This window comes from Rosa rugosa, chromosome 4 (genome assembly GCF_958449725.1).
Source record: "Rosa rugosa chromosome 4, drRosRugo1.1, whole genome shotgun sequence".
NCBI classification, from domain to species: domain Eukaryota; kingdom Viridiplantae; phylum Streptophyta; class Magnoliopsida; order Rosales; family Rosaceae; genus Rosa; species Rosa rugosa.
In genome coordinates this window covers 4696592-4713940 of record NC_084823.1, presented here as the reverse complement: position 1 = coordinate 4713940, position 17349 = coordinate 4696592, and the positions used below count along the sequence as shown (strand labels likewise).

General features: G+C 46.7%; 1 pseudogene; it reads right to left on the bottom strand.

Moving 5' to 3' along the window:
- Positions 1-10850: 10850 nt before the first annotated feature.
- LOC133707410 (7-deoxyloganetin glucosyltransferase-like) lies at positions 10851-13062 on the bottom strand (annotated as a pseudogene).
- Between the last annotated feature and the right edge of the window lie 4287 nt (positions 13063-17349).

Below are 17349 nucleotides of genomic sequence, written 5' to 3'. Positions count from 1 at the left end.
TCCAACATTCTCGCCTTGCACCTCACCCTCGGCATCCACGCGGGCCCCCTGCTCATCTGTAACACCCTCCGCCTCGCGATTGCCAACTTTGGTCCGACACATGCTCCGATACAGCCTGCTCCCGGATCACAATCCCAGGACCTCGACCACCACTTGCAGCACTGGCTTGCGATCTCGCTGCCTTCTTGGCCTGCATATCCCATACCATCTTTTCCTGGTCGATCCAACCCGCAGCGATACCATCCTGAATCGAGTGCAAGGCCCCATCCGAGAAGGCTTTGTTCATCTTCTCTTGAAAGTGGGCTGAATGAAGATAGAGATCTACCGCCTTGTCCGCGTCATCCAACCTAGCCTTCCGGAGCTTGTCAAAATGTTTCCCAGCAGCGGCACGCAAGCTAATGTACTCCTCGGCAAAGTTACTTGCCCGAGCCTGTTGCTCCGCTAACTCCTTCCTGAGCTGCTCCATCTCTACCTCCCTCTCGCCCGCTTCAAGCTCAACGTCTCACAAGCGGTTAACCTCCTTTTGCAGAGTACCAACTTGCCCTTCCAATTCCACCACACGATCAGGAAAAGGAGCCAAACTTTCCAGAGCAGCCGCACGAAGTTCCAACTCGGCATTGCGATCCTGGACTTGCCTCTCCAACTGTCGCAGGTGCTCTTCAGCCTCGGTAACCCGAGCCTTCACCTGATCCACAGCTTTCAGTGGATCCTCCGCCTGTTGTAGCCTCCCAGTCAGATCCAGGTTGGCCTCCCTTAGCGGGGCAATAGCATTCTTGGCCTCTTGACGCCGAGCCTCCTCCACCGCTAGTGATCGCTCCAACTCCATCCTTCTCGCGATCCCGTCATCGATTGCTCGCCTCATATTCTCATGTTCCACCTGCCCTTGGTCTAATGCACTCTGAAGCTCACGTGCCCGCTCCCTCTTGATATTCAGCTCCCCCTGCAACTGGGCTATCTCCCGATAAAAATGAGCAACCAACTCGCCGGAGGCATGATAATTCATGTTCACAGCCTGCATCGCACAACAATATCAATATACCTACGAGAAAGAAATAACGAACTAGCAAACCCATAACGATACATACCCTCATCAACCTCTCCTGAGCCTCCCGATACCCCAGGCGCAGATCTTTGGCATTCACGCGACTGCGGTCGCGATGACAGTTCCGCGGGTCGGCCACCATATGAAGAATGGCGCATCAATAATCCCAATATCGCCCAAGGTGCGCGTGAGACCCCCGGCAACCTCATCGCGAGAACCTCGCTAGCCCCCACTCGTAGATCTCGAGCGCGATACATTATTAACTCGAGAACGTTTCCTACCGCGAGTATCGATACCAACACCAACCGGGGGACTCCCGAGACGTAGCTGCGAGGCAGTCCTTTTCTTCGACCCAACCCCATCCGTATGGGCACACGTGCCCGACACTCGGATCCTATCCCCCTCGCCTTCCTGGCCATGGGTCCCCGTCTCGGTAACCTGGGCAATCCCAGCCACGACCTCTCAAGACTCGGGTTGCACCTCACACACTTCAACTGCCAACCATGTCTCGCCAACGGCTTGGCTGGTCACCTCCGCTTCCCCACTGTCAACAGTGATGTACATACCTCCAATAATATGGAGTATTTGCTATCTCACCAAGCATAAGTAACTCCTACTTTGGGACATCCACGAGACATGGCAAGGCCCAACCACGACATCCATCGTGTAGCCCTATGTTCAGGCTACACCACGGTATCCGGAAGTCTCAAATCCGCCTCCGGGAAGCCACGTTCCCGCCCTTGCCAAGATGCCCTCACAACTAGGCTTTCTAGACTAGAATTGTGTGGTTGCTTGTCCCACATCGAAAAACATGTAAAGGAAGAGCATTCCTTCACCTATAAAAGGAACTCTCCTCCCACTTAGAACAGGATTCCATTACATACTTTGTAATCTTGTTAGGCCGCAAGGCTCGACACACTAGTATAGCTTTCAAGTGGACGTAGTCTCCCGCTCATGCGGAGGCGAACCACTATACATCTCGTGTCAATCTCTCTCTCTCTCTCTCTCACTTAAGCTAACTAGAGACCCCCTCGGTCACTAACGTTAACATTTGGCGCCGTCTGTGGGAAGCCGGCACACAAAGGCTTCATAACCTACCACGAGCTTTGGCCCGTCAGTGTTCGGTCAACGCCCGGCGGGGTTGGTCAACACCCATTGGGGCCGATCAACATTCGGTCAACGCCAGTCAAGCACTGGTCAACGCCCAACCCATGAAAGTCAACGCTGGCACTACCAAAAAAAAAAAAAATCTGGGCGGCCAAAATTTCTCTGGACACCCAGAAATCTTCTCTGGGCACCCCTCCAATTTTCAAATTTCCCGCCAGACTTCATCTCCGCTGAACTTCAACCTGCAGCTCCGCCGAACTCTTCGATCTCCACTGAACTCAAGCACCGGCGAACTCCTCCGCCAAGCGGACACCGCCGACCTTGCACCACCGCCCTTCCTTCAGGCGGCTTCCAAGCTCAAATCTGGGTACCATTTCTGGGCTTCGGTCAGCAGCAGCGCCAAGATCCATCAGCGCCCCCACTGACCAGCTCCGTCAAAACAAGCTCCGCTCCGCCGACCGGGAAACTCCACCCAGGAAACTCGGACTCTCCCCCGCACTTCGCTCCTCCGCTGGGCTAGCTCTCCACCAAGCTCCGCCAGCCACAAGCAGCGCTCCTGCTCGGCAACTCCGAGTTCCGCCAAACTGCGGTCGTCAACGCTGCATTCTTCGCTGCACTCTGCTGCACAATAGGTCGGGGACTGCTGGCATCACCCCCACCGCCGGGCACCATGCTCCGCTCCGCCAGACTTTTCACCGCCGGCTGTCCTCCGCCCAACTACAATGACAGCTCGGCAACCTCATCTAGACAACACCACCGCTGGGTAACATCACTAGCATTCTCCGCTGGCAGCAACCGCCGGCCAGGAACTCCGCCACCCAAGAACTCCGCTCCGCTGGACAGGGGCTCCGTCGGCCAAAGAGTTCCGCCGAACTCATACCCTTCGCTGCAATCCAGCTTCCTCCGTTCAACTGCTCCGCTCACTGCAGCGGCCCTACCTCCTGAGCTCCGAGTTCCGCCGGCCTTCTTTCTCCGCTGGCGAGTTTTCTCCTCCAGACTTCTCAGCTGGACGAGTTTCCTCCGCCGGCCTTCCACCTCCGCTGGACTGGTCACCGCTGAGCACCAATGCCTCCTCTACCGCTGGACAACATTCTCCTCACACCCAGAAATCCAATCTGGGCAACCAGAAACTCTCTCCCTCACCGGCACCATGCATTCTGGCTTCTCAAGGGACCGTCAATAGCATATCAAATTGCCGCTGACCACCCTTGACGCTCATCCCTGTGTTCTTCTCTGAGCATCTAATTTGAATCCCTCTGATATGAACACCTGGGTTCTGCCCGAGGCTTGCAGCAAAGCCAACAATCCAGATAAGAAATTCAACTATTTCTATTGAGCATTCAACCCAAACTACGAGTTGACGGACATTATCGGAGTGCTTTATCCGCCACAAGCAATGGACCGTCATGCTCGGCCAACTCCGCTAGCCTCCAAATCGACATAAGATAAGTAACTACATCTTATCTCTTACGCTCTTGCAATTTGAGCTACCGCCGATGCCATGTCTATACATGTCTCCATGACCCTTACGCATGCCTACGATATGTTCTTGGCCACTTTACTACTTGTACATGCTAGCTCTATGTGTTTGTCATTTTTTCGTGCAGATACAAACTTTACGAGTCCACGGTCTACGACCAAACCGCCAAGCGGTCAGGCAACGCCTCATAATAGCCTACGGCAGCCATTGATCCGGCAGCAAGGGACTAGTTAACACAGCCTACGGCAGCCATTGATCCGCAGTTAACCCCGACGCTTGGGTACCAAAGATTGGGATCGCTACCCAACACCCTCTGCTCCGTGCAGCTCCCCCTCAACAAACAAATTACCGACCATCCGGAGGTCCGTCATGGCTGGGGAGTCGGGGACTCTCTAGCGGGCCTAGCAGGGGCCCACCCCATTGAGCTTCCGCTCATGCCTTCCCGGCATCCCATTGAGCTTCCGCTCATGCCTTCCCGGCAACCCATTGAGCTTCCGCTCATGCCTTCCCGGCAACCCATTGAGCTTCCGCTCATGCCTTCCCGGCATCCCATTGAGCTTCCGCTCATGCCTTCCCGGCATCCCACATGTCTACTCGACACACCACACGTTAATGGAACATTGAATTCTTCTACCATTTGTCATTTGCGACAAATTGAATTCTTTTCGCGTTCCATTAATACGAGCGACGACCAAACCAACACAAGCGTTCACGTACTCATCATTTACACGTTACAAACGCTTACCTTCGCAGCGCTCATACAACTTACATTTATCATATGCAATCCATATGCTCACACGGCCATACGCGCTCTCGAGTTTGTACGTCATAATCGATCGTACTCGGCGCCATTCGCGTATATACATCAACATGTATCACGCACCCCATACGTTTATATATGCCAACCCATATCGATGCAACTCACATTTGTTGCCCAATGCAACGCGCATTCTACATATGCCTGTCTTCTTGTCTTTGATTGTACAGGTTAGCGAGTCCCTTCTTGCTTACGGAGTTCGGGGACTTGTAGGGGCTCCGTACCGCCCGGTTACTTATGCTTGATGACTTCATGATTTGAACTCCCCAACCAAGAAGCTCCTCTTACTTGGGGACTTCGGGGACTTGTACATACCTCCAATAATATGGAGTATTTGCTATCTCACCAAGCATAAGTTACTCCTACTTTGGGACATCCACGAGACATGGCAAGGCCCAACCACGACATCCATCGTGTAGCCCTATGTTCAGGCTACACCACGGTATCCGGAAGTCGCAAATCCGCCTCCGGGAAGCCACGTTCCCGCCCTTGCCAAGATGCCCTCACAACTAGGCTTTCTAGACTAGAATTGTGTGGTTGCTTGTCCCACATCGAAAAACATGTAAAGGAAGAGCATTCCTTCACCTATAAAAGGAACTCTCCTCCCACTTAGAACAGGATTCCATTACATACTTTGTAATCTTGTTAGGCCGCAAGGCTCGACACACTAGTATAGCTTTCAAGTGGACGTAGTCTCCCGCTCATGCGGAGGCGAACCACTATACATCTCGTGTCAATCTCTCTCTCTCTCTCTCACTTAAGCTAACTAGAGACCCCCACGGTCACTAACGTTAACAAGTGATGACATCCAGCGAGATTGGAGCGCCAACATCCTCGCCAAAGCCTGCATCTAGCTGTTCCAACATTGCATCCTGCACCAGCCGAGCACGAGCGCTGGTATAGCTTTGACGCCGCTCCACCTTTTCCAGCAAATCCTCAACGGAAATCTCCACTTCAACTGTGGGCTCCGAGGCCCGAGCCACGTCACCAAGATCTTCCCCTCCTGCCGAGACCTGGGGGGACTGTCTCACCACTTCCCGAGTCTCGGGGGACTGACGCTCCCCAACATGCACTTCAAGGCGCTCGCCCTCTTCACCCACCTGCATTGGCGGCCCCTGGGGATTTTGCACCAGTCCCCGAACGTCCCGAGTCTCCTGTCCCTCGACACCGGCTTCCTCCTCAGCTCGCTGGTTAAGATACTCCAGCACGGTATCAGAAAAACTCAGATACACCTCGTCAGGCAACAACATGTTCACCCGGTGATCAGTTAAGCGCACATTATCTTGCAGGTCCACATCCACTCGCCTCGCCGTCACCGATTCTCGCAACAACCCCTCATTAATTGTAGCAGGATCGACATGGGCGTACGGGGCGTCGCTCTTGGTCGGAGCCTCGCTCGGCATATCTGCTACAAAACAAACATACACCGTTAGCGAGGATACAACACAGCATACGACCAAACACCAAACAAACAGAGAACCCCTCACTCGGAAACCTCCCCAGCTCAAACCTCTCGTATATCGGGAGCCTACACAGACGATAGAACCCCCTCGTCCCCTTGAGAAATGCACCCATCACCCTCACCACATGCTTTCGCTCCAACGTGGTCAAATTAACCTCACTACGATGCAAAAACACGCTGTTAGTACACACCAGAGACAAAAACCCACCAAAAATGCAATCACGATACTCACAGATGGGTTGGAAACGGATCGGAGCCCGATGCACCATATCCGGATTCTGCCACCGGCTGCCTACCAAGCAAGGCCTCCCCCGCCAGCGCGCATAAATGTTCGACGGCAAGTCCTCGATAACAGCACGGCCGCGCGCCCTAAAATTTACACATCCACTATCGCCGGTTTTCGTCGAGTACTGCATCTTGAACATAGAATTGAACTCGCCGATACTGGGACACAACAACTTGCTAAGCTTCCATAGCAGCAGTACTCCCATTATTTGCCTCAACGCATTTGGCGATAGCTGCCCTACCGATATATTCAGGCACGACAGTAGATACTGCAACTCCTCCGGTATAGGGAACGTCAACCCACACCTGAGCTGATATTCGTAAAAGCATGCCCACCCCAACTCGGGGTGGCTAAAAATTTCACCATCCCTCAACAGACGCAACAGGATGTTGTCTGGAATCGCCCAAGTGGTCCTCATCTCGGCGATCTGCTCCTCCGTCATACTCGGACCAGGTTGATCAATAGTCATATTGCCAAGGAGCAACCGCCCTCGTGGCGAACGCGGGAGTTCCAATACATCGACATCTTCCACGTCAGGTATATCAGACACCACAGATTGCTCAACCCTACTCGGAACTCCACGAGACGAACCCTCGCCACTTCCTCGCGAAACACCCTCGCCGCCTCCTCGGGAACTCTCTGCGATACTCCTACGAGGAGCTCCTCCACCACGTCCTCGGGAAGCGCCATCGCCACCTACCCGGGAACCACCTGTGGCGCCCTCGCGGGGACCACCTCCACTGCGACAGTGAGAAGCGCCCTCTCCCCCGCCACGAGGGGCACCGACGCCACCACGAGAGGTTCCTTCCCCTCCGCGAGAGGAACCCTCTCGCCTACTGCGACTGCGATTCTCCCGCGTCATACTAAGAATGATACAGATAACTGGTCAATCATTTTTATATCGCCTTCCTCAAGACTCGCCCGCAAAATTTCAAATCTTCAAAACCTACCTGGAGCAACCACAAGAGGTTTAGCTCGACCCGAAATTCAAACCCTCCAAATCTCGCCGGACCTACCGTAACCTAGAACCTGCGGGTAAATCTCACTCCCCGAGTACGACCCCCCTAATAAGACCCATGCACACCAACGACCCCAGATGAACCCAGAAAAGTCAAGAGACGGCGTACCTGTTCACTCCTCCGATCGAAACACAGAGACAACGACGACCACTTCAAGACAAGTTCTGAGCTTTCCGCACACCAACGGCCCCAACTTCACCCACTTCTTATCTGAATCTCCAACACGAACACAGGAACAGTAACCATCTCCATATCTCCCCTCTGCCCTTATATAAGGACCTCGAGAACACCGGGACCGTTAGATGTGCAAGGATGACGACCCCAGATCTCACCACGTGTCCGACATCCCTGAGCGTTACAGAAGTCATGCGTCGTCACCTCGGCTCCTCACCACTACGCCATTTTACACGTTACGGACTCTAGTACACCGGTCTTCCCGCACACAAAAACAAATAAGATCACCACACGTGTCACAGGGGCATAGCCTATGCGCCAAAAGACGCATGCAACCCCACCACTGATTCGCGATAGCGACACAACGTCGAAAGCCAGCATGACCTACTCACCCCAGCCAAGACTCCTCTTAAGTGGGGACTTGGGGGACTAGGGGTAATGGCTGTACGGAAGCCACGTGGCATAAACTCGCCTTGAACTTCGGATACTTTTACCAACGACAAACTCCCCACCCAAGAGAACTCTTGACCGGGGACTTGGGGGACTTGTTGGTATGCACATACCTCCTAAGCACAAGTATCGGAAGCACAAGACTCGTATCGCCCATACACCAGCGAGGTAAGCTCCCAGCCGAGGGTTCCGATACCCCTCGGGGCGATATCGGGATCCCGAGCGTCCCACACCGAAAGAAACGAAACCAAGCTCCCACACACCTACTACATTAAGGTCAACCCCAACAACCTAAAGAGGTAACTGTTTACTATCACTTTCCATTATCATTATCTTATTCGATACTGACTTAGGCATTGGAGCGTTGAAGGCCGGCACACCCGGTCTTCCCCCTGACCTTTGTCTGTTTTGCAGATAAGTAAGACCGATAGCGATAGTAACAGACCGATACAACCCGTGTTTAGCTGGGTCAGACTCCTCTCGACACAACTGAAACAATAGTAATGCATCATAATGGGCAGGATATGGTTTCAGATACCCAGAAACTGGGGGATTTTGAGACAACTGGAATTCTCTGATCCCTTCAGCTACCATAGTCTTGACGTCATGTAGCGTGAACACATTTGAATTAGAATGACCAAATTTCTTGTCATCCTTTTTCTTTTTGTCCTTTTCATTCATAAGGAGAGCATAGTTTGCCACAAGGTTGGCAATTTCAGCATCTTTTGTGGCTAGTTGTTTAACTATTTCAGCTTCAACATCAGCACGCTTCTTGGCTTCCAGTTCTTTGTCAGCTTGCCTTTGAGCTACTGCTGCTTCAACTTGAGTTATTCTTGCTTGCAGTTGTTGCGTTTGCTCCTCAAGTGTTGATGTATTAGTCATCATAACTGACATAGTCTCAGGCTTTATGTCTGTATTTTTCTTGGACCTTTTAGATGTCTCTGTTGACCGAGTATGAGGTCTTATTTTGACTTGAAACTCGGGAAATGCCCCCTGTGATATATTAGGTTGAAGTGCCCCCACCATTTTTCGGGCTTGGAATGCCCCCTGTGATATTACAACATTCTCTCCTTCGCTCGACGAACTGTCAGAAGTCGAAATGAACTTAACAGTTTGAGATCGTTTAGAAGTTTTATTAGTTGTCGATGCTTGTTGTGGGGACTTGAGGGTCTGAGCTTCCAGCCTTGTTAGAACCTCATCTTCTTCCTTAGTGGATGTCACCATTACATTTTTTGTGGAAAACATACCAATTTGAGTATCCACGTTTGTTGATGGTGTAGTGATCAAATTAATTGGGATTGAGCCAATCATAATTTGAGTGATGATAGGGGCACAATATGTCTCAACTGTTGAAGCCCGGATGACTTTCAAAGTTGTTGATGTATTTTGAGTAGCTACTATTGATTGGACTGCTTGAGTAGCTTCCTCTGATTGAGCCTTAGCGGCATTTTCCTTAGAGCTCTTGCAACCCTCCTCCTTGCATTTCTGAGGGCATTCTTCGAAGGTGCTCTCTTCAATTGGGTCTTGTCAATCATCAAAGAAGTCTTTTTCACTTTGCATCTAGATTATTTGATTCCAGATTGCCTACATACCCTTGCGGGATCAAACCACATGTAGTTCCAGGCATTTGAGAATTAAATGGGTGGATGACCCATTTATTTTTAGATTTGTGTTTGAGATATTTGTGAGGGTTTAGAGCCCTTGAATTTGCTTGTGGGTAATTTGGGAATGGCTTGATTTTTCTAGTGTTTGGGTGAATTTGACTAGTGGAGTCAGCGATTCGGATTGGCTGAATTTGACTGGCAGAGTCAGGGATTCGATTTGAATTTGTGGTTGCATCTAGTGGGTCGCTAGATTGCCTACATACCCTGTGAAGGGATCAAACCATTGTAGTTCATAATTGTATTTTGGATTGTTCTTGGTTTTGTACCAAAAAGATATTTTTTAGGTTCCAAAGTATTTTTAACGAAACCAAAGTTTGGGTATTTTGAAATGGACACGTGTAGTATCATGGTTTGCCGAATTCTTCCAATGGACCCAAATATATAAATGGGCCTCTTTTGTATCCTCGCGAATCATATTCCTCGATCCATGAAGCTTTCTCGGCCCCAAATTTATCACAGGGACCCACAATGTACCGAGTGAACTCCGAGTCACAATTTTCTTGTCTAGAATTCGGAGAGATGTATCAAACTTTTATTTTGGGTATCAAATTTTGTTATGGACACCCATAAACTTCTTAGAAACCCAAAGCTTCTCAGAGGCCCAAACTGCTTAGAAGCTTATTTCTCCACCTTAGGTGTTCAATTTGGCTACCGCGTTTATCGAGAACAGGTATTGTATTATCATTTATACATCAAACATGTTAGCTCCACTTTGACTGCAGGTGTAATAAATAGAGAACTACTCGGCCTACGCTTTTTTTTTTTTTTTCGGTTTCAACAGACCCTCAATGAGCCTTTGTTTCTCCAAAGAGAGCTTAAAAAGAAGTACGTTGGTTTATATAATTAGATCAGTAAATGACTTCCGGTTTAGTGAAACAAAGACCTAAAAAAATTTTGTCAAAACAAAAAATACCTAATAGAAGAGTTCGTCCATGGTACATTAATGTACCAATACATCAAGTAGATTAGTTCGATACAGATTGAATACTATAGATACAGATCGAGGTAGACTAATTTAAGATCATGTCAAGCTAGTCTAATTATGCATGGAGTCAGTTTACCTTTATATCAAATTTAATCTACTTAATGTATTACTACATTAATGTACCGTATAATTTTTCATAAAAGATTAGTTTAGTTAGGTTTTCTTATTTATAATGACTCGCAAACGAGAGGATTTAAAAGAACATAATAAAAATGTATAAGAATAAATGTACGTGGAGGCCATCACATGCAGCTCTTCAGCTTTGAATCGCTGTAAACAAGATATACATCATTCCATCTTCAGAATTGATGGAAACAGACTGAGAATCTGAGATGAAAAGTTGCAGGTATATATCTGGCAAGTGATCCTGAAGACCATATTTTATTACTGTTTATAAACAGGATCTTCATAGCCATAAACAATGGTGTGTCTGCTTTCAGTTTTCTCTTAAAACTCCTTTTTGACTCTTAATTCATCGTTGGATCCATATGTGAACAATAGCTGAAATGTTTAAATTTTTGCCACTGTAACCCAATAAAATCTATGAAATCGGCTAAAATACTATGATGTAATACCTTTCTAAGGCACTATTGCACTAATAACCTACTCAATCAAAGATGGAAACTAAAGTAATCATGAAATTGAATCGCATGACATTAGCTGTGGGAAACACAACATAAATGCTGGTCCAGACGAGATAAAGTTCATGGGGCCATCTTCAATCAATAGACGTCTGCATCCGTATTAATAATATCGACAAAGCTGTTGCATCTTTCCTAACTTTCTCAAGCTGTAAAACTTGAATCCAAACGTACTATCATCAAAACAAGAAGAAAGCAAAGTGAAATTCGCATTGCATGCTATTATTATAATAACAGAGATTACCATGCAAGATGACTATCACAGAACAATGATCATTATTTAGATTATCCAAATACACAATATGCATGTTGATTTTAATCGAATCTAATTTTTAGGAGAAAGAAGCACCTGGTTCACCATCTTGTCCAAATTCAAGAAAGATGAACCATTAGGAGCTGTGTTAGCCTCCTCGGTCAACTTCTTCCATTCCACGGCTTTCTTCCTCATCTCTTTGCCTTCCTCTCCCTTTATTAATTTCCTCACAAGATCCTCTATGCAATTCCTTTTAACATCACCCTCTATCTCCATGGCTACACCCCACTCTCTGCAACAGAACCTACAATTCGTTTGTTGGTCAGCAAAGAAGGGCCAACAGATCATGGGAACTCCTGCACACACACTTTCAATTGTAGAGTTCCATCCACTGTCTCAAGAACCCTCCTACAGCTGGGTGGCTCAAAACTAGTTGTTGAGGGCACCAACTAGCCAACAAACTCCTTCCCTTGGTCTCTTCCACAAACTCTTCAGGAACCACAGCTGATTTCCCAGCAACAAGATCAGGCCTAATCACCCACAAAAAGGTTATGTTGCTATTTGCGAGACCCCAAGCAAACTCTATCAGCTGCTCGTCTGTCATGACTGTGATACTTCCAAAGTTTACATAAACCACAGAATTTGGTTCTTTTGAGTCTAACCATTCAAGACAATCTGGTTCTTCTCTCCAAAGGTTTGACCCAATCGTCTCCGAGTCCTCATCTTCTCGGATATGACTGAGTTGTAGATGAAGAGGTCCAATGGAGTACACAGTGGTAGCAAACTTGAAAATGCCTCTAAAACTTCATGCTCCAAGGCATAGAATGTGTTCATAATGATAGCAGATGCTCTTTGAGCTTGTTCAGTCTCAACCAGAAGATATTTCAGCATGACATCATCTGGATCTGTGGTTCTAATGAAGGTCGGCATGTCCCTCAAACGTATACTGCTCAGGCCTGGTATCCGATCTATGACAGTGTCCAAATAGCCATTCATCAAACAACTGGCATCTGCAAATAAAAAAAAAGACAAGATGAAGCTAACCTTCTAGTACTCTACATTTTTAGGACAGAGTCGGTGTTTCCAAAATAGTTATGACCCATACCTTTGAGAGGAGCAAGACCCTTTTCAATGAGATGGGCATAGTGAAGAAAGCACATGAATGCACAAGCACTCGTTGTCTGGAAGAGAACTTCTGGAAGTCCAAGTTCTTGGGCCGCATCAAGAGTGAAGGTCATGCCACCATCAGAAACTATGCAAGTAACAGAAGGGGAATTAGGTGAAGAATTGAGTTCTGAAAGAAGGCGCCTGAAGGGTGCTAAGAAGTTTTTTTCTAGTGGAATCACATAGGGATGGTATGTCTTGGGTAGCATTGGCATCAGTAGGAGGGAGACCATCGGGAATCGATTTGAACCTAAAGGAAGGCAAGCCATCAAGAGAGTTGGGACCTCGGGATTTAAGCAGACGCTCATGGTTGTACTCTGTGTTGACAAAGGTTATATCCTCTGCAGTGAAGGATTTTAGCCCATTTTAGCATTGGATTTATGTGACCCTGAGCAGGGTATGGTACACAAACTGCGTGTGGCTTCTCCAAGGCTTCGGAACCCATTCTCTCTCTCAAAATGATATACAAAGGGGATGATTTGGGAAAGAGGATGTGCTACCAATTTTATAGGGAAAGAGAATGTCTTACCAGTTTTAACATGGAAAATGTCAATAATTTTTCCAATTTCATCTTCCTAATATTTACATCCAGTAAAAATAAATCCAAGATAAATATGAATGTCTATAAATATGGGGATGTTTAAGGAAAGAGAATTGTAAAGAGAATTGGGAAAATAGTTGTGTCTTTTATTGATAATAGGAGCCTCTATATATAGAGGATACAAGTACATAATCTTTGAGTACAAGGAATCCTATTCTAAACAGAACTAGGAATCTAGAACATTCTCTCCTATTACAATAATAGAAAGTAATCCTAGTTTGACAAGGCACACAAAAGTCAAATATTCTTCAACACTCACCCTTGTGCCGCTCTAACTTGGTGTCGCTTTTGACATCGTGACGCTTCAAATGTTGCCTCGTTAAAAACCTTGCTCGAGTAATAAAAACCCTATAGGACAAAAACAATCTCGAAGAAGAGAAAAAGAGTACAGCATGTCCTTCCAACTTTGAGATCAAACATGTAGACATCATAAGTCCCCTTGATGTCAATATCTCCCCCTGATTGTTACAATCATGGGAGTTCGGATAATTTCCTCATTCCGATGCTCTTCACATGTTTCTCGAAGGCGGATTTAGGTAACGACTTAGCAAATAAGTCTGCTACATTATCCTCTGATCGGTTTTGATTCACTTCAATCTTTAGAAGTGTTTGTTGTTGCTGATTGTAAAAAAATTTAGGCGACATATGCTTGGTGTGGTCTCCTTTGATGAAACCTTGCTTCATTTATTCAATGCAAACTATATTATCCTCATAAATGCAGGTAGGTTCATATGTGGTAGACTTCAAACCACAAGTTCTTCGAATATGTGCAACTATGGACCTCAACCATATGCATTCATGAATTGCTTCATGAAGAGTAATAATCTCTGCATGATTCGAAGAAGTAGCGATAAGGGTCTATTTTGTAGATCTCCAAGATATCGCAGTGCTTCCCATGGTAAAGACATAACCAGTTTGGGAACAACCTTTGTGAGGATCAAAGAGGTACCTTGCATCAGCAAAACTCATCAAAACGTCACCATTATTGTGATGGAGGGAGGGAGGACGCCGACCACCTACTGTGGCAGCGGCGGTGACGGCGGCGCGCGGTGTTGACGACGGCCTTTTGGCCAATGGAGTCGGATTCCATTCTTTCGTCCTTTGTTTTCTCTCTGTAAGGATAAAACAAGCTCATATCGTACCTTTTAAGTATCGAAATATAGTCTTTACACCAGTCCAATGGCGTTGCGTTGGCACAGGGCTACATCTAGCCAACAAGTTCACAACAAATGAGGTGTCCGGTATTGTATTGTGTTAAGTACAAGTTTGCGCCTATTGTACTTAGGTAAGCACTTCTGCTATTAACACATCTTCGTTATCATCCCTGGGACGAAACGGATCCCTCTTAGGGTCAAGACTATGGACGACCATGGGAGTGCTTCTTGACTTTATCAAAATGCCTAAGCATCCATTAACATGGTATATAAGTTCTGAATCTAGACAAAATCGTGTTCTCCCAAGGTCCTTCATCTCAAACTCGGATTTCAGATGTTCAGCAGTTTCCCTTCACTCATCAAGGGTTCTAATTATGTTCAAACCGCGACAATTGCAAATCTGGAACTTGTCATGAAAACGCGCGGGCATAGTTCATCATATCCCTTCCCAATCAAGTAGTCACATAGTGAGCATTGCATCCTCATTGCAAATGCGCTCCGTGGCCTAGAGCCATTTGATTTGGGTAAATGAGTCCATCAGGGACCTTCATGTATATTTTTGTATCTCGATCCTCATAAAGATACGTAATGACCACATTCATAAGCTGCATGTTCAGTTATTTGGAAACTACCAAACTGACAAGGTAGTGGAGTGCAATGACATCCATTACGGGAGAATATGTCTCCTCGTTGTCAATTCCAGGGCGTTATGAGAAGCCTTGCGCCATGAGGCGAGTCTATAATCTCTTTTTTTCTCATCACGCTTTCTAACAAAGACCTATTTATGTCAACAGGCTTTATGTTAGGAGGTATCGGCATCTCCGGCCCGAAATCCTTCATCTTTGTTAGTGAATCCAATTCTATCTGGATCGCATCTTTCTATTTAGGCCAATTTTCTCTATGTTGGCATTCTTCAACCGAGCAAGGTTCGATGTCATTGGTCTCAATATTCCACGTCCTCATGTACACCAGTGTAATTTGGAGAGATCTCTATATTCGCAGGAATTGGTTCTAACCACAATCTAGAATATTCTCATAAGACGGATTTTGAGTATCAATGATCAATGGATCAGGTTGTGCCAAACTCTTTCTCTTCCTAGGGTGAGAATCCATTGAACCTATGGGTCACCCTAGCGGAACCCACGGCCTGTGATGCCATTATGCCACCTTGTGGCATCACCATGCCACCATCTATGATGGCGGCGCTGTGCTCAGCTCCTTTGTGTGGCGCCATGTCCTCTTAAGGGGACATCAATCCTTGCAGGCATGTTTGCAGCAGGTATATGTGATCTCGTCACTTTTAGGGATTGAGATGAGACATAGTGGGGACAGACCACGACAATTCCTGTCATTCCTGTTGAATGTTGACGTTTTAATCTCTCTCTAACGACGGGAATACTATCTCATCAAAGTGACAATCCACAATCTAGCGGTAAAGAGATCGTCTGTCAAAGTTCTACATAACGGACTGATAGTTGGATATTTATATCCAACACATGTATGCATTCGTTGCTAATGACCCATTTTGATAGGCTGTGATGGCGCGATTGGTATATAAAACGCGAACTCAAATATGCTTAAGTATGAGATATCAGGTTCGCACCCAGTCACTAGCTGTAACGCAAAGAGTGGCAGTGGGTTGTAGACGAATTAGCATAGCTACATGCCATATTGCATAACTCCAAGCGAAAATCTTGGTGCCATTACCAGTGTCTGGGCTACCATCATAGTTGTTTAATGATGGCTTTCCGCGAGACCATTTGGGTGTGTACATAGGGATATGATGCCCAACATGAATCCTTAATAATATGCAATAGTCACCGAAAGTCTTCGATGAAACTCTCTGGCATTATCAAGTTAAATTAACTGAATGGGATGATCCTGGTAGTGAGCTTGTAGCCATATGATTTGGGCCAGAATTTTATCATAAGCAGCATTATGAGTGGACGGTAGAGCGACATGTGACCAGCATGTTTGCGCGTCAACCAATACCATAAACGATCTGCAAGTTGGTTGAATCGGTCCACAGAATTCCCTTCGATTCTTTGTAAGAATGGAATTATTTCCTTAGTGTCCTTTGCATGGGATGGTCTCGATCCTAATTTAGCTAAAGAGTAAGCTTTACAGAACAAAAGATGGGCCTTAGAATCAACCAATGAGGATTTTGGTTGAGCCACAAAGTGACAATTGACTTGAGAAGTGGAGAGGGGAGTCAAAACTCCTCCTTTTGAGTCAAAGCCATGGAATTTCCGCAGGGGTAGGCGGCGCCGGGGTTAGCCGGCTGGTGGTGGAAGGCAACGGCATCGGTCCGTGGCTCTCCAACTTTTGATTCTTACTTCTCTTCATTCTGAAGAAAGGATGTCTGTGTGAAGTCTTTACTAGACGGATCATCAAGTCACGACCTGGGCGTCCCAAACTGTCATGCCAAAGCGTGTATGTGTTGGAATCCCAAAAGGTCATCTCTTATGACATTGTTGGATTCAATTACTCGAATAGTGGTTACATATAACCCACTAGAATGACACATAAGCTTCTCTAATACTTGTTTTCGTCCGTAGTCATTAGAGGTAATGCAAAGGAACTTATGCCCATTCTCACTATGTGTTTCCATATGAAAACAGTTGGTTCTAATATGTCTAAAGCTCAAAAGGTTCTTTCGGACCCAGGAGCGTAGAGAGCTTTAGTGACATTAATCAATGTGTCATTAGGCAACAGAAATTGAGTTGGTCCTCGACCATGGATCAATTTAGATGGCCCTGCCATCGTAGTCACAGAAGATCGAGTAGGCATCATCTCAAGAAATAATTGTCTATGTCAAAGTATGGTGTGCATAGTAGATATATCCGCGAGTCATTCTAGCTCTCCGGGAAATATACCTAAGTAAATAAAGCTCGAATTAAAAGAATCGATATTTTATTAATAACAGCCAACGATTACATCAAAATCAATACTCGACTAATAGTCGTTACTCAATCCTTTCGGTAACTCCATTAGTCGAGTATTGATTTTGATGTAATCCATTAGTCGAGTACACAATCCTTTCGGTGTTA